Consider the following 22,309-nt stretch of genomic DNA (forward strand, 5'->3'; position numbering starts at 1 on the left):
TATAGGGCCTCAACTGATAAAAAGAAGGCAGGAGTTGCAATCATGATATCTGACAAAGCCGAAGCAAAAATAGACCCGATTAAAAGGGATAGGGAAGTAAATACATCCTGATAAAAAGTAGTATAAACAATGAAGAAATATCACTAATCAACATGTATGCACCAAATGGTAGAGCACCCATATTTCTAATGGAAAAACTAGTAGAATTGAAGGAGGAAATAGATAGTAAAACTATACTAGTGGAAGACCTGAAGCTACGACTAACAAATTTAGATAAATCAAATCAAAAAATAAATAAGAAAGAGGTGAATAAAATATTAGAGTTAATAGATATATGGAGAAAAATAAATAGGGACAAAAAGGAATACAACTACTTTTCAGCCGCACATGGCACATTCACAAATATTGACCATATAATTGGTCATAAAAACATGGCATACAGATGCAGAAAAGCAGAAATAATAAATGCAACCTTTTCAGATCATAACACAATAAAAATAATGATCAGTAAAAGCATATGGAGAGCCAAATCAAAAATTAATTGGAAATTAAACAATATGATTCTCCAAAATCGGTTAGAGAACAAATCATAGAAATAATTAATAATTTAATTGAAGAAAATGACAATGATAAAACATCCTTTCAAAATCTATGGGATGCAACCAAACTATTTGACATAATAAGCAAAGAGGGAGTTCTACCAAATTCCTTTTACAACACAAATATGGTACCGATTCCAAAACCAGGCAGGTCAAAAACAGAGAAAGAAAACTATAGACCGATCTCCTTAATAATGCAAAAATCTTAAATAGAATACTAGCAAAAAGACTCCAGCAAGTGATCAGGATGGTTATTCACTTTGATCATTTTTTTTATTTATACCAGGAATACAAGGATGGTTCAATATTAGGAAAACCATCCACATAATTGACCATATCAACAAGCAAACCAACAAAAATCACATGATTATCTCAATAGACACAGAAAAAGCCTTAGATAAAATAAAACACTCATTCCTATTAAAAACACTAGAAAGTATAGGAATAGAAGGGTCTTTCCAAAAAATAATAAACAGTATCTATCTAAAACCATCAGCAAACATCATCTGCAATGGGGATAAACTAGATGCATTCTCAATAAGATCAGGAGTGAAAGAAGGAAGCCCATTATCACCTCTATTATTTAACATTATACTAGAAACACTAGCAGTAGCAATTAGAGAAGAAAAAGAAATTGAAGAAATTAAATGAAATGAAGAAATGAAGAAATTAAAATTAGCAATGAAGAGACCAAGCTATCACTCTTCATGGATGATATGATGGTCTACTTAAAGAATCCTAGAGAATCAACTAAAAAGCTAGTGGAAATAATCAACAACTTTAGCAAAGTTGCAGGATACAAAATAAACCCACATAAATCATCAGCATTTCTATTTATCTCCAACACATCTCAGCAGCAGGAATTAGAAAGAGAAATCCCATTTAAAATCACCCTAGACAATATAAAATACTTAGGAATCTATCTGCCGAAACAAACACAGGAACTATATGAACACAACTACAAAACACTTTCTGCACAACTAAAACTAGATCTGAGCAACTTGAAAAACATCAACTACTCATGGGTAGAACGAGCTAATATAATAAAAATGACCATCCTACCCAAACTTATCTATTTATTTAGTACCATACCCATTGAACTTTCAAAAACTTTTTTACTGAATTAGAAAAAAAAACATTAAAAAGTTGATTTGGAAGAACAAAAGATCAAAGATACCCAGGGAAATAAGGGGAAAAAAATACAAAGGAAGGTGGCCTTGTAGTACCAGATCTCAAACTATACTATAAAGCAGTGGTCATCAAAACAATTTGGTACTGGCTAAGAGACAGAAAGGAGGATCAGTGGAATAGATTTGGGGTAAGTGACCTTAGCAAGACAGTATATGACAAGCCAAAAGATCCCAGCTTCTGGGACAGAAATCCACTATTTCATAAAAACTGCTGGGAAAATTGGAAGAAGGTATGGGAGAGATTAGGTTTGGATCAACACTTCACACCCTATACCAAGATAAACTCAGAATGGGTGAATGACCTGAATATAAAGAAGTAAACTATAAGTAAATTAGGTGAACACCAAATAGTATACATGTCAGGCCTTTAGGAAGGGAATAATTTTAAAACCAAGCAAGACTTAGAAATATACATGAAATGTAAAATAAATAATTGTGACTACATCAAATTAAAAAGATTTTGTACAAACAACACCAATTTAACCAAAATCAGAAGGGAAATAACAAACTGGGAAACAAACTTCATACCAAAAACCTCTGACAAAAGTCTAATTACTCAAATTTATAAAAAGCCAAATCATTTGAACAAAAAATCAAGCCATTCCCCAATTGATAAATGGGCAAGGGACATGAATAAGCAGTTTTCAGTCAAAGAAATCAAAACCATTAATAAGCACAAGAAAAAGTGCTCTAAATGTCTCATAATCAGAGAGATGCAAATCAAAACAACTCTGAGATATCACCTCACACCTAGCAGATTGGCTAACATGACAGCAGAGGAAAGTAATAAATGCTGGAGGCAATGTGACAAAGTTGAGACATTAATGCATTGGAGTTGTGAATTGATCCAACCATTCTGTAGGGCAATTTGGAACTATGCCCAAAGAGCGATAAAAGTCTGTCTGCCCTTTGATCCAGCCATAGCATTGCTGGGTTTGTACCCCAAAGAGATAATAAGGAAAAATACATGTATAAGAATATTCATAGCTGTGCTCTTTGAGGTGGAAAAAAATTGGAAAATAAGTGTATGCCCTTCAATTGGGGAATGGCTGAACAAATTGTGGTATGTGTTGGTGATGGAATATTATTGTGCTTAAAGGAATAATAAAGTGGAGGAATTCCATGGGAACTGAAACAACCTCCAGGAAGTGATGCAGAGAGAAAGGAGCAGAGCCAGGAGAACATTGTACACAGAGTCTGATATACTGTGGTACAATTGAATGTAACGGATTTCTCCATTAGTGACAATGGAGTGATCCTGAACAACCTGGAGGGATCTATGAGAAAAAAACACTATCCACATTCAGAGAGAAAACTGTGGGAGTAAAACCACCAAAGAAAAAACAATTGCTTGATTATATGTGTCGAGGGGGATACAATTGGGGATGTAGACTTTGAACGAACATCCTAGTGCAAATACCAATATGGAAATGGATTCTGGTCAAGGACACATGTAATACCCATTGGAATTGTGCGTTCGGTATGGGAGGGGAGGGGCTAGGGGAGAGGAGGCAGGAATAGAAAATGATTTTTGTAACCAGTTCGAAATTGACCAAATTTTAAAAAGTGAATTCCTGTGTATAAAATATCTTCTACTATTTGATCCTCTTCCATTATATATTTGTTTATTCATCACTGAATTTATGTATTTTTTTCCTTTTATAGAGTTGTATTCAGTATGTAAACTATTTTGTTTCTTTTGTTAGAATCCCTTATTAAAGAAACTATTTGTAATCACACAGAAAGAGAAACAGTGATTGTTATGAACCAGCATGAATTCATGAAGAGCAAGTCACGGTAGTCTAATTTAATTTCCTTTTTTATTTTTTTTCTATATTTATTCCCTTTTTAATTTTTTTTTACTTTTAAACATTATTTTATTTGGTCATTTTCAAACATTATTCATTGGAAACAAAGATCATTTTCTTTTCCTCCCCCCCCCCCCCCTGCAACCCCTCCCATAGCTGATGCGCGATTCCACTGTGTATCACATGTGTCCTTGATCCGAACCCATTTCCATGTTGTTGGTATTTGCATTAGGGTGTTCATTTAGAGTCTCTCCTCAATCATATCCCCTCAACCCCTGTAGTCAAGCAGTTGCCTTTTCTCGGTGTTTTTACTCCCACTGTTTGTCCTCCGCTTGTGGATAGTGTTTTTTCTCCTAGATCCCTGCAGATTTTCCAGGGACATTGTATTGACACTAATGGAGAAGTCCATTATGTTCAATTGTACCACAGTGTATCAGTCTCTGTGTACAATGTTTTCCTGGTTCTGTTCCTTTCGCTCTGCATCACTTCCTGGAGGTTGTTCCAGTCTCCATCAAATTCCTCCACTTTATTATTCCTTTTAGCACAATAATATTCCATCACCAACATATACCATAATTTGTTTCATTTCCTTTTTTAAAAAGGACTTCTAAATTGACGAAGATGAGAATGGATGGAAATAGTCAATACTAGAAGGACTTGAGAAGAGAAGCATACTAGTACACTATTGATAAAGTGGTCTAATATACTCTGGAAAACAACTGTCCCATCAATTGGAAAGTAGTCGAACAAATTATAGTACAAAAAACAAAGGAACATTACTATGCCAGGAAAATACTATAAAGACAACTTTGAAAAACTTGTTGATTATCTAGATTTAAGAAAGTGATTGATATTTCCATTCATGCCTAGATCATGTAGCCATTTTTATTTTATCTTGGTAAATGATATAAGATATTATTCTCTAAGTTTTGCTAGATTGGTTTCCAGTTTTCCCAAAAATTTTTACCGTATATTGAATTCTTATCCCCCCAAAATTGGATCTCTACTTTTGTCAAATACAAACTTACTAAAATCTTTTACAATGGTTTCTGTATTTCTGCAAAGAACTGGAAATTTAAGGGATACTAATCAATTGGGAAATGGCTAAATAAGTTGTAGCATATAATTATGATGGAACACTACTTTATCATAAGAAATGATGAGCAGGTTAATTCTGGAAAGCCATGGAAAGACCCACATGAAATTATGAAGTGTGAAATGAGCAGAACCAAGATAACATTCTATACAGTAACAGAAATACTATTTGAAGAATTACTTGTATATGTCCACCTCCAGAGAAAGATCTGATAAAAAGAAATAAATAAGATGTAGTTTTATATCTATATGTATATCTTTTTGTCAAATGATGTCTTCTCTATTGAGTGGAGGAAAGAGAAGAAGAGAGTTAACTGGATATTTCAATATAACAAATATACAATTTAAGTAACTGAGAAAATGTAAATAATGCAAATTAAACTTAAAAGTATATCATGCATAATATTAACATTTACCAAATACATGGAAGTTTCTAACTCTAAATCCTATGATCTTTTAAAGACATTACTTGGGGGCAGCTGGGTAGCTCAGTGTATTGAGAGCCAGGCCTAGAGACTGGATGTCCTAGGTTCAAATATGGCCTCAGACACTTCCAAGTTAGGTGACCCTGAGCAAGTCACTTGACCCCCATTGCCTAGCCCTTACCACTCTTCTGCCTTGGAACAAATGCACAGTATTGATTCCAAGTCAGAAGGTAAGGATTTAAAAAAAAGACATTTCTCACATATTATTGTTGATAGTATATAAGAGGCTCTCTTCTATTTATAGCCACCATGTATCTTTCCGCCATGATCTAGGAAACCAATTTGGCAAAATGCAATCTTAAACATTAAATAGAAAGTGTCAATAAAAAAGAAAGATGTTAGATTTCTGCCCTGGTCATATGACAACCCAGAAAAATCTGTGGTCCTAAAGGGCAAGGACTGCTTAGTGGATTTTTGTTGGATTGAATTGAACTTAACTGAATCTAAGTAACTGAAACATTGTTATATAGAAAAGGATTACACTTCTGTTTGGACCTAGAGACCAGAACTAAGACGATAATAATACCAATAACTGGCATTTCCTTTTTTTTTTAAATTTAATAATACTTTATTTTTCCCCAATTACACATAAAACCAATTTTTAACGTTTTAAAATAATTGTAAGTCCCTAATTATCTTCCTCCTCTCCCCACCTTATTGAGACAACAAGCAATATAATATCAATTTTACATGTGCCATCATACATTTTTCTCTATCAATCCTGAAAATGGGCATTTCTAAAGTGGTTCATAGTTTACATGTTTATTCATTTGACACAAAAACCTTGTGGGCTAGGCAGGGTAAGTATTGTTATTATTTACAACCATGGTAATAGCTATATTTATATAGCATTTTAAGGTTTGCAAAGCACTTTTTCATATATTATATCATTTATCCACACAATAACTCTTTGAGTTGAGAGCTATTGTTATTTCCACTTTACATATTAAGGAAGTATGTCTCAGGGCAGTTGGAATTTTCTGGTAATTAAAAGAGATTGAATTCTAACACAAGATTTCTAAGCTTTTTAATAGATATCTTTCCCACTACATTATATAAAACTACTACATTTTGGATTGAATAAAATAAGGGAAAAACTTCCTAAGAATTAGAACATAAACTCTTTACCTTGGCTGTTTCTTGGATTCCTTTGGTTGTGTGGGAAAGCATGGACTTCTCAGAATGATGTTTTAAATACTTAACATAAAATACATAGGATCATAAAGTAAGTCAGTTATATTGAAACATCTCTTTACTTGAAAAAAAAAACCCTTACCTTCCATCTTGGAATCAGTACCCTGTATTGGTTCCAAGGCAGAAGAGTGGTAAGGGCTAGGCAATGGGGGTTAAGTGATTTGCCCAGGGTCACACAGCTGGGAAGTGTCTGAGGCCAGGTTTGAACCTAGGACCCCCCATCTCTAGGCCTGGCTCTCAATCCACTGAGCCACCCAGCTGCCTCCCATCTCTACTTTTTAAACAAGTTGACCTCAAGCTGAGAACCCTGAATGAAAGCTGTCCAAAAGTTAAATGAACTCACTCAGGAAATAGTGTCCATGACTGAAGATTTTTAAGAGGTCTCTTAGAGATATAGAGTAGAGGGAATTTTTACTTTGTGTAGACAGTGGATTAGATAGCCTTTGAAGTCTCTTAATTCCAATACTACATGATTATTTTACAAGACAAGTTAATACATGAGTCAAATGTTTGGATGAACAGGATGCACAAAATTATACTATATTGAAAATAGTATATATATATGTATATATATATGTATGTATGTATGTATAAGGCTCAAAATGAGGCTGCAGTTGGAGATCCTAGCATAAGAGACAGGGAAAGGGGATGGGAAAAGAAATAAGAAAGTACAGTAAAGGCTCTCATGCCTGCTTTATCTGGTACTTTCCTATTTAAAGTAATTATTTTATTATTTGTTATTTTATTTGTTAAAACTCTCTTGTTTCTATGCTTCTGAAGGATTTCAAATAAAACTTAACAACTTCCTAAATTTTGCACCCTCAAGAAATGCTTCAGTTGACTTTTCTTAATACAATTCTATAAAAGACAGTATGTAATTAAATAATCATTTATATGGAACTGATTGCCAAAGTTATATGAGCTCAGAGACAGAAGATTACAGGATTGATAATTACAAAATTGGGGAAAAGGTCTTCAATGTTGTTAGAGGCAGGGGTACTTCAGTCTAATATCCAGCCTGGACAAAAAGCAAGAGATAGAAGGGGATCTGATTATATGAGGAGGTGTTCATAATATTGCCTTTACTTTTCTGAGATGTCAATAAATATTTTGCTTTGTCCCTAACTTTACTGAATTAAAGTTGAAACATTTCTCTTTTATGTCCCCTTCTCTCCTTTGAACCTTGTGCTGGCCCTCACCTCATTCTTGGCCTACTGCAATAATCTTCTGGTTGATTTTCCTGCCTAAAGTCTCTCCCCTACTGTAGTCCATCCTCTACTCAGCTGTAAAATTTATCTTTTAAAGGGTGATTCTAACTGTATCACCTCCCTATTCAATCAACTCCAGTAGCTTCCTATTGATCAAATATAAAATCCTCTGGCTTTTAAAACCCTTCACAGTCTTCTCCTCTTCCCCTTCCCATTACTATAATTGCTTTGATCTACTGATACTGGCCTCTTGACCATCCTTTGCACATGTCTCTCTCTACTTCCTGCATTTTCACAAGCTGTCCCCTATGCCTGGAACTCTCTGCCCCCTTGTTTCCTGGCTTCCTTCAAGTCTCATGTCTTACCTTTTGCAAGAAGTCTTCCAGTCCTCTAATCTTAGTGCCTTCCCTCTGATGTGATCTCACATTTATCAGATGTGTATTTTGTTTCATTCAGATTCATTTACATATAGTCTCCATTAGTTTCTGAGTGCTATGAAAGCAGGAACAGGTTTTTTTTTGTATGTTGTTTTTTTAATTTTGCCCTTCTTTATTTCTCCAACCCTTAGCACCCTGCCTGACACACAGTGGGTATTTAATAAATGCTTATTATCTTGACTTGTTCATTTTTGGAGGAAAGATGTATTTAAATTACCCATTGCATGGTACAGAGATAGAGTGGCAGTCCTAGAATCAAAAAGACTCTTCTTCTTTAATTCTAATATGGTCTCAGATATTTACTGACTATGTAACCCTGGGCATGTACTTTACCCTGTTCGCCTCAGTTGCTTCATCTGTAAAATGAGCTGGAGAAGGAAATGACAAACCACTATAATATCTTTGCCAAGAAAACTCCAAATGGGGTCATAAAGAGTCAGAGACAACTGAAACTACTGAACAACAAACTTTACTTGTTAGAACATTTGCCCTTTTTGGAGAGAGTAGAGGTTACTCTTATAGTAGTTACTTATAGTAATGAACCGTCTGTTTCCCTAGTGCTTAGCACAGTGTCTGGCACATACTAGGTGCTTAATAAATACTTGATGATTAATTGTTTGGTTTTTAAGGTGATAGAGGAAGCAGCAGTGGTCCAAACACAAATAATCTTTATTTCATGGTTTGGTTATATTGGAAATTTGCAAGGGTTTCTGTGTGCAGGTAATTTCACCGAGGAGTCCACGTAATTCTTCTTCATCTCATAGAAGTTCATGTTGGCACAGATAAATTGCTTTCAGAGGGAACACTTGTTCTCTTGAAAACTATGTTTCTACTATGTCCTACTATGTTTCTCAGCCATTCAAAACTTCCATTCCTCATCTTTGATCTAAAACTGCTCTTTGGTCTTGGCCCTGTTCCAAAGGTGAATGTTTTTGTTTGTTTAGGGAGATAGTTTAAAGGGATATAGCTCTGTTGGCATTTCCCTCATCTTCATTTTCAAATCATACACCATTGTCTTTGTGTATAAAATTGGGCCTTTGGCCACCAGTTGTTTTCAGTAAGTACAAAGGAAGATGTTCAATGAATGTAATAAATGATCTCTGCCCCAGAGTACTCATAATAAACATATCTCCCTCTTCTCAATAGACAGGTAGGGAACTCTGGCTATGGAATGTGGGAGATAATCCATCTGTCATTGTATCAGTTGATTTTTCCTTCAATGTTTTATTTCTGTTTTTGTAGTTACAAAGGGAGGGGTCAGTGAAAAGGAGTTGTGGAAACAGAAGTGTGCTGGAATCAGCTCATACTGGCACTCAGGCTATTCGATTTTCATTGAGCATTTATACCTTGTTCATAGCTTCAGCAAAAGATGGAGAAATGTTAATAACAGATTAAAATCAAAATTGTGTCAGGTGTAAATATAAATTTCACATCGGCACTAAATGACACATGAACATAGCTTAAATACTTCTCTTCCTCTACCCAGGTTCAAGTGGAGGATCCAACGTTTACACCTAGGATGCAGCCTAGTTATCTCCACACTTGTTGCAAACATAAATTCAATATTTACTAAGCACCCCCTGTATGCAAGCCACTGTGCTAAGGATACGAACAAATTTAGGATATAAACAAAAAGGATAAGGAACAAAATCGTGAGGTAAAACATTCACAAAAAAAGTATAGTAGAAGGTAAATTAGGGAGAAAGCACTGACAACAGGGGATTGAACTTGGGGATCACATCTGATGTAGTACCTGAAATGACCTCACACACACACACACACACACACACACACACACACACACACACACACACAAATATTCTTAGAGGCAGAGAATGGAACAGAGTACATACCAGGAATGAAAGATAGCCTCTGTCTATGCACAGAAGCTGAAAATGGGTTACCAAGTTGGGGAATATCTAATATCCAAGTATATCTGAGTCATTTATTTCAAAAAGAGGCATACCATGAAATAAGGCTGGAAAAGTATGGAAAAGTCAGAATAGGGAGGGTGTTCAGTGCCAGGATATTTTTTATTCTTGTGGCAATCCAGAACTACATAAGATATTCAAGCAGGGGTGTGACAGTCAGACAAGAAAAAATAAAAGATCTTCATCAGAAACAAAGATCGTAATGAAAAGAAGCTCAAGCTTCTTTCAGTTCCCTCATTTTAAGATGAAACAAAGACCCAGAGAGTTAAATGATTTTTTCAAGGTATTAAATTCCAAAACAAAAAAGTTTTTTTTTATTCCTAGCTCTCAGTAACTACTCTTGTAACCTTAGTTAAATCATTTGACCTTATTAGACCTCAGGTTCCTCTGAAAAATTAGGGAATTGGACCAGATCATCTCTAAAATACATTCTAGCTCCACAAGTCTCTGTCAGAAATTATCACCCAAACATACAGCATCCAGCTAGACTTACCAGACTGGATTTATATTTACCAAAGAGGTCTGCCTTGGGGGCAATGCAGTTTTGAAAATACTAAAAGATCAAGATTCAGGATTCAAGAATCCTGAAAGAGGAAAAGACACCAAAGTTTGGAGAAAATAATGAAAGTTATTTTTACTAAAGTCAATAGAGAAATTATCAATTATTACAAACCTATGTCTACTTTCTCAACTTTTCAAAAATTTTATTAGAAAAATGCATATTCATATGTGTATTCAAATCCTTAAAGCAGGTATGAGAAGGAAAGAGGCAGGTTTTCATAAATCATATTCTCTGGCAGATTAGATCTTCACCATTATACAACTGACAAAAAGATATAGAACACACAAGATCTCACTGTATTTATTGTCTATGGCTTCTAAATAACATTTGATTCAGGTTCTCTTTATATGTGTATTGTGCATATGTGTCTGGGTATTTAGTGACCCTATTTTGATTCCTAGAATACTTTTGTCACTATATTCAACCATTTCCTATTGAGCTAGAGTTGGTCACTGGACATATTAATACTCAATATGATAAGAAAGATTAACTACAAGAGCTAATAATTTCCTAAAATATTTCCCAAACTTCCTGGGAATATAAGTTGTGAATCTTCTTGGCTCAGCTTCCTGCACTTGCATATTAGCCTGAAACCACAAGAAAAACTGTACATGCAACTCTACTTTCTAGGCACTCACTGGTGTTGCTACATCAGCAAGATATATAACAATTTGAGGCTGGGTAAATCGATGTTAGCAACTCATCCAGCAATAAAATCCATGTTAGCAACTTGCCCAACAATAAAGTCCAGGAGCCTCAGGGCCAGAAAGGCATTGCATCCTAGCACTAGATCTGGAGACTTTGGAGTCTTGTAACATTGACTTCTCAAGATAAGAACTACAGCTAGGTGGATGTTGGTAGCTATCATTTCCCAATACAGAAGAGAGGAAAACTCTTATCAGTGGTTGCAAGAGTTAGAATTAGTTGCAAGATAGCTTCCTGACTCTACCAATATTTTCTCTCTCTTCCAACACCTTGATTATATCTTCCTGCATCTTTCATAAGAATTCATACCTAATTTTCTTTCAAGTGTGCTGGAAATGCTCCTCTACCAACAGAATCTGGGATCATGTGCTTAGTTCCACACAGGCTTCAACATATTACTAATAAAGAATTATATTCCAAGAGGAAGCATAATAGAGTAGGAAGGATCCTGGATCTGAAATCACAGGATTTGGGTTTGATTATTGTCTCTCACACTTTGGTTTGACTCATTTCTCTACCACTTACTAAATTACTTAACCTCTGTAAGCCTCAATTTCCTCATATGTAGAATGAGGCAGCTGGACTCTTAACACTCCTTCCAGTTCAACAAACTATTATCCTATGAAAAGTTACATTAAATCATCACCAAATAAATGTATGACCAGAAGAGGAAGTAGACTAGTTATATGGTAAGAGAAACATAACAGGTGGACAATCTGTATACTCCATTGGTACCTATTGATGTTAAGAAGTCAGAAGGAAAGTCCTGGTACATTGAATGATCTTTCCATGAAAAGACTTATGCAAGGGCATGGACAAGATTCACACAGGAGACAGAGTAGATGGATTACATTATAACCCAATTCCATCAAATTATAAAAATGAAAGATATATTTGTGAGAGAGATAATTATAAGCATACCTATATCTATGTATGTGTACACATATATGCACATGTTATATTTGGAGAACTATTTTAATCATTGGTCTCTTAAAATCCTATGTATTTCATTTTACACATTTAAAACTGTTATGTTAAGGCATTCGTAGACCTCACAAAAGGATCAATGGCAATCTTAGGCTAAAGGGATTAATGATACACAATAGTTAAAAAGCCCCTGTTGTAGCTGAAATTAGCCTGAGAAATCAGCCAAGAACCTAGGAAGAGAAATACAGGAAGAAGTTCAAAAGAACAAGATCAAGGTGGATGGGGCTAAAAATGTTATTGGGAGAGTGGTCAGGAGGGCACACTGAGTTCACTCAGGCCACCTACTGAAATTAAAGGATATTTGGAAATTATTCCCACCCCTGTTTGGAGAGAGTGAAGGCAGAGTATCGCAGATCACACCTCCTTGCATTTGCTGCTCTCCCAGGTTTAATTCCCCCATTCCTTCTCCCACCCCTTGCTTTCTCACCTCCTTTTGTGTCGTCTCTCCCTTTAGACCATAAGATCCTTGAGGGCAGGGATTGTCTTTTTATTGATTGTATCTCAAGTGCCTAACAGTGCCTGACCTGTCATAGCACTTAACATATGTTGCTTGGATTGGATTGGATGTAAGAATCTGGTTATTATCTGATACAGAGATATAATGTTGAGACCCTTTAAGATTTTAGTTGGTCAGGGGCAGCTGGGTGGTTCAGTGGATTGAGAGCCAGACCTGGAGAAGGGAGGTCCTAGGTTCAAATCTGACCCCAGACACTTTCTAGTTGTGTGACCCTGGGCAAGTCACTTAACCCCCATTGCCTAGCCCTTACCACTCTTCTGCCTTGGAACCAATACACAGTATTAATTCTAAGACAGAAGGTAAGAGTTTTAAAAGGAAAAAAAAGATTATAATTGGTCACCTAACTGTTCTGAAGCTGAATTTTAATAGCCATGTGCTTCAGCCACAAGTTACCATAGTATCTAGAAGAAAGATAAATTCCTATTTTTCTCTCCCTCCTTCCATTATACTACCTTAGAAGTATAAAGAAAAAGCTAAGATAAAAGGAAAAAAAGGGAGTTCTCCACAGCTGGTTTCTTCCATAGGTGGCTTTTTTACCTCCCAATTTACTATATCTCTATCCCTCTGCATCTAAAACCTGACTGAAAGCTAATCCCAACCAGAAGCAAATCCTCTATCTCTGCCAATTTTTCAATTTCCTGGACCTCTCATCTGCAAATGAGCCAATTAGGATCTGAAAGGAGACACACCCTTGCATCTCATTATCTCCACCAGAACCCCTTACTTTTTTGTAATTTCAACTTGTGACCTGTGGAAACTGAATTGATCAGGGTTCCCCAAACCATCAATCCTTCACAATACACTGGTTATAGTTTAGAAGAATAAATTGGAAATTTTATGTAACAAAGTATATGTGGGAAGGATGGGTCTTTGACTAGCTATAAAATTTTGGTAGAATATTTTGGGATATGATAGCAAATATACATTTACAAAGAGACCCAATCTCACTGCTCAAAACAATAGTTCAAATCTGGGACTTTCCCAGGTAAATATGTCTCATAGGCAGGAAATGGAGAACTACCTTGCTTTTCAGGACTATCACTGCCCTCAAAGAGCTCTCTTGGGAAGAGTTTGCAGTTTGAAAGACTTTGGCTTGAGGTGAGGTTGGGAAATATGGAGATTCTTTAAACTTGGTAAATGTGTCTAGCTCTGTTTGAGCTTTGCTGAAGGGTTTTACCACAAGAGCACTAATGGAAGTCAGCACCACTGGTCTGATGAGATATGCTCCTCCATGACTCTGATTCATTGAGGCAAAAATTCCCATAATTGATTATCCTGCTGAGCAGCTGAGAGCAGTGTTTGCTAACAGTGAGACTGAGAATCAGCTCCAGTTTCCTCAACATGAGACAAGCTTCCTCCTAACTGAGCATGCTCAGAGTGGTGTCCTCAGTAGGGTCCATAGGGAAGGAATGAATGGTCCATAGGCACATTTTCTTCTCCATCCCTCTTCAGAATAGGTAAGTTCATGTTAGTGTGGGGAGTATGGCAGCAAGGGATTTAGACTTGGGAGGGAAAACAGAAAAGTCAATTATCATCTCCGAAAATGTAAAGAATATTCACATTGTGTATCTTATATCTCTTTCTTCCTACTTAGGATGGGCAGCTTAGCTGCGTGCTCCTACAGTACCTCAATGATGGGAGCTATTCCACAAAGATGATGTTTCTTTAGATTGAAAAGGAGCATTATATGCCATCAGACTCAACTGATGTTTTGGCTAGTTTTGCTGAACTGGTTTTTCTACCTTTCAAAATTATTTGTTTCAAAGGGTGGGCTCACTGGGTAGAAGAGGAGAGAGAAATATATTCAAATAAAGATGATGTAAAAACAAAATAAATCAATCAAAAAATGATATGTTTATTACAATGATTCAATCAAATTGGCCCTTAAGAAGCTCTCATCGTCTTCATCTTTGTTTCCCTTTATCACCTAGCAAGTTATCCTACACATAATTCTTTCAATTGCATTAAATGTAGACATCAAGTATATTTAATGCTCTGCTAGCCTAAAAAGAATAGTTGTGGGGTTTCCATTCTGGAGATTTTTGAAAATTAGGATAACTGTTGATGGTTGGAGTTAGAATTTGGACTCTGTAGAGGTAGACAAGATGCTAGACCAAAAAGACCTCTTAAGAACTATTCTAAACTCCATTAGTCTCTGAAACACTTGAGGATCTTTGAGATTGAGATGTATAGCATTCTTTGAGTTTCTTTACTTTGGGTTGAGCAGAACTAATTCCCTGGGTTTCTGCAGCTGGATTACCAAAATGTTTGCTTTGAACAAATATCATGATAAATATATTCTCAGCCCTCAGGGACCCTTGAGAGGATCCATGGAAAAGTAAGAAGCACTGCAAGGAAGCAAATGAAAGTATTGGCAGAATGCAGTTGGGGAAGCATTGCTGTCCTCCACAATCTCCCAAATCTGTCCAAGCTCATGTTTTTTGCTAGAGCTATTTATACCTGACCTCTTCCCTTCTCTAGGAACACATTGGACATTTTCTGACCTGAGGGGCTCAGAGCATCTAAATATTGTCCATGGAGTTTTATTGGCAAAGATACTAGAGTGATTTGCCATTTCTTTCTCAAGTGGATCACCTTTTATCAGAACTATTCACTTATGACCTATCCATCTTAGTTAATTCTATAAGAAATAGCTCATAGCTTTATTGAACTATGCAAGCCCTTCCACCATGATAAAGAAGTGATACAGAATGGGATAAGGCACCTTTGAGGTCATCTATTCCAAGCTTCTTGTCCCCTAATTTAGAGATAAGGAAACAATTACTAAATTATGTGTCTAAGATCAAAAGGGTAATGATCAAAGCTCCCATTTAGACATTACCTTCAAGTATCAAGCTAGGATTTGAATCCAAGTCCTCTGGTCGTCTATACAGAGTTCTAGCCACTATGGTATGCTGCTTTCTGTTATTTTTACTAATATTTTATTTTCTCCTATTATCTATAAAAATAACTTTAACATGAACATTTTTATTTCCAAGATCTCTCCTTTCTTCTGACCCTCCCTTCCTTACTCCCTCTCTGCCTCCCCTCTCTGAAATGGCAAGCAATGTGATATAGATTTTAAATGAATAATCATGTAAAATATTTTTTCCATGTTAGTTGTTTTGTGGAAGAGTTCTCAAAGAAAAAGAAAGAAAATTAAATGTAGTATATCTCAGTCTACATTCAGACTCCTATTCTTTCTTGGAGGGCAGATGGTATTTTTCATCATGAGGCTCTGGAATTGTCTTGGATCACCATGTTACTGAGAATAGCTAGGTCATTCAAAATTGTTTATCAAGAAATATTGCTGTTACTGTGTACAGTTCTTCTGGTTCTGCTTACTTCATTTTGCATCAGTTCATATAAGATTTCTCAGACTTTTCTGAAATCATCCTGCTTATCAGGACTTTGTACAAATAGGTCCTTTTATCTTTTTTTATCTCTTTGGGATATAGATCTAGTAATGGTCTTGATGAATTAAAGGATATGCATGGTTTTTTTAGTCCTTTGAGCATAGTTCCAAATTGCTTTTCAGAATGGTTATATCAGACCACAATTCCACCAACAGTGTATTAGTATCCCAATTTTCCCACATTCCCTCCAACATTTATCGTTTTCATTTTCTGTCATATCAATCTTATAGGTGAGATAATACCTCTGAGTTATTTTAATTGGTATTTTTCTTATCAAGAGTGATACAGAGAATTTTTTAAATTTGGAGTCAAAAAAAGGGAAATACTTTCCAAAGCTTAACACCCTATTTAAATGTAGCATTGTCAGTATTGTTGGGCAGGATGGAGCTTGGAGTCAAAGAAAGAGGAAATCACATCCCACCTCTGATACTAGCTAATAAACTCTTGGCAACTCAATTAATCTTTCAAAGCCTTAGGCAACTCATTAGTAATTATCTACTAATTTAATTCAATGAGCATTTATTAAGTGCCTACTATATATGAGGAACCTAGTGCTAAGCTCTAGAAATACAAACATACAGAAAAGCAGAAACATTACCTACCTCAATTGGGCTTACATTTACTTTACTTTCTACTGAGGGAAACATGAACAGATAAATAATTGGGAAGTCTATACAAAATAGTTTCTGATGAAGTGGTAGTGTCTAGAAAGAGCTGTTTAAAACCTTACACCTCCAAGCAAGGGAGCTAGAGATTCTAAGAGTCTAAGGTAAAGAGAGAAAAACCTTCCAAACATGAGAGACAGTTTGTACAAAGACATGATGGTAGAAGATAAAATGTGGGGGTTAGGGGGTAGCTAGGTTGCAGCTAAATGGATGGAGAGCCAGGCTTGGAGATGGGAAGTCTTGGGTTCAAAGCTGGCCTTAGATAGCTGTGTGATCCTGGGCAATATTGTATTTATATATATGCCTATATAGGCATATATATATATGTATGTATGTGTGTATATGTATATATATTATGGGCAAATAATTTAATAGCAGTTGCCTAATCCTTACCACTCTTCTGCCACAGACCCATACTTAGTATTGATTCTAAGATAGAAGGTAAGGTTTGGTAAAAAAAAAAAAAGAATAAAATGTTGGGAAATGGCAAGACCACTTTAACTGGAAATCAGAGTGTGATAGATAAATGATGAACTGCAGTGGTAGAAACAATTTCTGAGTCAATAGTTTCTTCCAATGATGACATCACCATTCCTTATCATATATCATTATTATTACCATTATTTCTGCAAACTGCAAACTTCAATTATCTAAGTCACTTGTGTTCAAGGGATAATACATATAATTCAAAACAATAGATGGTCAAAAAATATTTATTCAAATATAGAGTTCTTGTATGATTTCTTTTATAGCAAGAGCAGTATATTTTATCTTTCTAATAATGTTGTTTATTAAACCATAGTAAAAATTAAATTATATTCTATGAGTACACACTGAGTCTCAGAGGAGTTAAATTAGACATATGTTGGGTGGCAGGTGTAATCCAGCTTGAGATTCAATATTTGCCATAGACAGTCTGCAAAATGGAACCTTGTCATCTGCTGTACAGGTGAGGGAGAAGAAATAAGGGGGAATCCCTCAGACTCGGGAGAAAAGCAAATCAAATCAAAGGAACCTTCTTAGAGTAAGAAAGAAAAGAAATTTGGAAAATCTGGATGATGGTTCCAAAATGTTGTTTTCCTTTGTCTTTGCCTGCTAAGTAAAATGTCCAATTCTGGCCACACTTGAAATCCTGACAGCAGCGAATTTAACCTGGGCAGGTTTCCGAGAACTCCTAGGGAGATAATACCTCCTGTTCCAAACTTGACTAGGCAGTGATCAAATAGCATCTCCAGCAACCAAGTTCATGATTACAGCCATTGATTGTAATTCTTTCTTCCTTCTCTTTCTTTCTTTTCTTAGAGTCCAGAGTGCCCCAGGGGAAAATTGGCTGAATCAAAGGTATAAAGACTTTCTCTTTTGTTGTTTTTTGGAGGATTGTTTTTGACAGGTGTGATGTTATACTTTTCTGAGAGCTACTGATAATGAATTCCTAAAGTTTCTGGGATTCCCTATTCATTTCTGGAGGGGAAGTTTGGGGGTAGAAACAGAAGCCAGAAGAGATGGCATTTCTTAGGCTCTCTATAAAATATTCTCACTCCCCACCTAGCTCTCACCTGAAATTTTCCAAGAAAGACCCAGGAATTGGTGGCCCACAGGGGCAGAACTGGGAAGTTAAACAAAGATGGAATTAAAAGGGATTCTGTTGAGTCTGAGGGTTATTCAGAAAATCTAGTTTTCCTCTAGCAGCATTTATTGGCTCTCCCCCAGGATCCTTATCAGGTTCCTTATTGGCATTGTGCCCCACTCAGTGAATGGCTGGTCGTATTCAAGATGATGTGCTATCTGATCACGTAAACATTCTAGTGTTCAGCTGGCAAGAGGGAAGGTCCCCTCACCAACCATCATCAAAGTGCCAATGGCTGTAGTCACTGAATTGTGACTAAGGCCTGGAGGTGGGAGTTAACTAATAATAATAACTAATATTTTATAGCACTGAAAGTATGCCAAGAATTATACACAAATCATCTTATTTGAGCCTGATCTTTGAGGTAGGTATTATTGTGGTTTAAGTGCCTTGCCCAGGGTAACACAGCTAGTGTCTAAGATAAGATTTGAACTCAGATTTTCCTGACCCCATTTCCAACAATCCACTCCACCATAATACCATGAACTGACTAGAAAGCTTCCCAAAAACTAAAGTTTTCACCTTTTTCAACTCTCAAAGGCCCTCACATAGATGGGTGGTGCACTTTAGAAAGAAATGCTTGCTTCAAAGCTAGTTTCTCCATTTTGCCCAAATATACTCTAGTCAGTCTCTCCTTGCCATCAACCTAATCCACCCCAACAAGCAATTATTAAGCTAGACACTGGGAATACAAAGGAAACATATTTACGCAGGGAATTCAAACTGGGTTTGGTATTAGCCCAAACAAAATAGAAAAATGTTAAAAGTGAAAGTGTAATACAATATGATCTTGAGCCAAATTGAAGTTATTTTTTGGTGATTTCTTTTGGATTAGCTGTGTTCCTTATTTGACCATGGATTTATTAAGGGTTGACTATGTAATACCAATTGCTAAAGCAGGGATCCTCACTACGGCAGTGTTTCCTTGACAGTCCTCATTCCAGCCATCCAGATTGTGTGTTGTGGTTACATTCAGATGATATAGATTGACTCACATGTGTATTGTTTTTCATTATATATGTATATATATGCATATGTATATATTCTACTCAAGATATCATGGTATAGCAAATGGAAGGCTGGCTTTGGAAGGAAGACCTAGGTGTGGGTTCTGTCTCAAATTCAAGTTTTGACAATGAAATTATTTTTACTTCTGCCCAAAACTGTGATTTCATTGGTAAACATCATACTAGGTGTATATCCACAGGCAAATCATTTAGCCACTCAGTGTGTCCCCTAGAAAAGTTTCTAAGATTATATTACAAGTTTGGGAGCAACTAGGTAGTGGTAGAGTGCCAAGCCCAGAATCAGGAGGCCTCAGACACTTCCTAGCTGTGTGACTCTATGCAAGTCACTTAATCCCAATTATCTAGCCCTTACAATTTTTCTGCCTTAGATTTGGTACTAAGTATACTAAGACAGAAGGGAAGAGTTTAAAATTAATAAGTTATAAATTTTCATTAGTAGATAGAATTGCCACAACAAGAATTACCCACCCAGGTGAAGTTATAGGGCTGAACCCAGCTCCCCAAAAACCATTCTGCTCAATGTTTTTATAAGTGATTGAATGGAATTCTAGACAGCAGGCTTACCAAATCTGTAGATGACCCAAAGTTGGAAAAAACAAAGATTTTAACAGGATGGAACAATGGATTGAGGCTAATAATATAAAATTTATTTGGTATAAATGTAAAGTCCTACATCAGTTCATAATATCAACTATAAAAGTATAATATGGAGAGATATGACCAGAAAGCAGTGCATGACTGCTAAGACTTAGAAATTTCTAATGGAATAAAAATTTGTTAAGAGTCAGTAGTGTTATGTGGCTGCCAAAACAGCTAATACAATCTTAGGCTACATTAATGAGTGCCACAGAACAATTGACAAAATGGATTATGACCAAGATGGTGAAAGAGGATGCTTATAATCATGCCAAATGATAGAAGTGGGGCTGTCTTCCTGCAAAAGACTTATGGAAAAACATAAGTTTTTCTTCAGTTATATTAAGTATTATCATATAAATAATTCATTCTATTTGGTCCCATGAAACAGAAGTAGGACCAGTGATACAGAGGCAAATTTTAACTAAACACAAGAAAAAACTTCAAAATAATTTAAACTGTCTAAATCTAGAATAGGTTTTCCTTTCCCCAACAATGGGCCCAATAGGCATGGACTACCCTTCCTCTCACCCTTCTACCAGCCTTTCTCTTTTTCCATTCCCTTTATGTCAAGCCCAGATCCCATTCATTCACCCCAGGAAGAATAAACATCAGGAAACTCTTCCCACCCAACTTTCCTGCTATGTTTCACTCCCCTCCATTCTTCCTGACTAAACAATAACTCTCTCATCTTCATTCCCACAACATGGCAAAGGAGATAATAAAGAATTCCCACTCTGTGCCAAATTTCCAGCCTACTTTCAATATTTTCCAATAGTGGTGGTCCATGTCCCTTTGATGATACCTTCCATGCTAGGGGCTATGTCCACTTACACTGCTTAAATGAGCAGAGAGCTACCAACTACAATTCTGGGAAGATGGGGGCACCACAAAGCTTTACTATCTATCTTACCACTTGATCCTCTGATTCACTGGACCTTTCTATCTATTCTGACTGCCTGCCAGACCTCCAGGCACTGTCATCTTACCTGCCATTGGACCCTAAGAACTCCTTGGGCTTTGCCAACTACACTTCAGCTCCACCCTCAGAATCATCTGCCCTATGACTAAATCTTACTTACTATATGCGTTCTCTCCCCAATTAAAATGTGAGCTCTCTGAGTTGAGTCAGTTTCCTTTTTGAACCCCCAGTGCTTAGCACAATGTTTAGCAACCAATAAGCACTTAAGAAATTTTTTTTTTATCCATTGATTCATTTTAGCGTCACTGTTGAAATATATAGTGGACTGAGAGGTTTCTGAAAGATTCTATACTTTTAAGAAGCTCCTTTTGATTAATTTCCTGACAATTTCCTTGATAATGACAAAAATGAATATTTGGAAGATAATTAGGACAAGTAACAGATTTCCTTGAGGTAATTCATTCTGTTTTACCAGTAGAAATACATTCATTACAAATTCCCTACTAAGAGATATACAATAAATATTACCTTATCCTCAAATTGTATAGTGGTCTCAGGGTCCTTCTATCCACTGTTTTTTTATATCCACTGTTTTGAGGATAATTATATATTTCTTTTATACAATCTTAAATTTCCACTTATAAATTTTTAAAATAAATTAAATAACATGTTAAGTGACTTGGGAAAACATGTAAAAGATATAAAATGAGTAGGTTGAGCTAAGTGACTTTAAAGTTCCTTCCAGATATAAAGCAATGATCTTCCTTTCAAGGGTAACTGAATTATAGCCTTATGGTTTCTGTTTTGTAAGTTCAGATTTTTATGAATTGAGTTTTTTCTCAAATTAGGCAGATTTTTATAAAGATGGCCTTAACCTGATCTTAAAAACATACACATGGGCAACACATCCATATACACAATGTCTATCTCCTCTTCTAAATTTATTCCTTCTAAATCTTCTTGCAGGGAAGAAAAAAAAGGAGAAAGGGAGGGAGCAGGGAGAGAAGGAAAAGAGAGACGTCCTTGGTGAGACATAGGCAGGCAAAGACTGAGGCATTTGGGCATTGGATCCTGAAAGTAAGGTGGTAAGAGAAGGAGGAGGAAAGGCTGAGATATTGTTACCTGTGTTTGATTCCTCTTGAAAACTGCTATCCTTTGCCTCAACTAAATGGAATCTGACTAAATAGGAGCCCATTTTCAGAAGTTCACCTTAAAGGCCTCTTCAAAAATAATCTCCTAGCAAGGAATTCTGATTACAAAGAATAATGAGAACTAGCTAAATAGTCTGCGTGAGCCT

General features: G+C 36.0%; 1 protein-coding gene across 8 annotated transcripts in view; it reads left to right on the plus strand.

Moving 5' to 3' along the window:
• The window catches only part of RBFOX3 (RNA binding fox-1 homolog 3), a 1,135,878-nt gene that overhangs the window by 822,732 nt on the left and 290,837 nt on the right, over nucleotides 1–22,309 (plus strand). For all 8 annotated transcript variants that reach the window (XM_056814226.1, XM_056814231.1, XM_056814224.1 and 5 more), the window contains one exon: nucleotides 18,102–18,140. The gene's annotated coding sequence lies outside the window, so the exon portion shown is untranslated. The remainder of the gene's footprint in view (nucleotides 1–18,101; nucleotides 18,141–22,309) is intronic.

The sequence above is a fragment of the Monodelphis domestica genome, chromosome 2 (assembly GCF_027887165.1).
Source record: "Monodelphis domestica isolate mMonDom1 chromosome 2, mMonDom1.pri, whole genome shotgun sequence".
Classification (NCBI taxonomy): Eukaryota; Metazoa; Chordata; class Mammalia; order Didelphimorphia; family Didelphidae; genus Monodelphis; species Monodelphis domestica.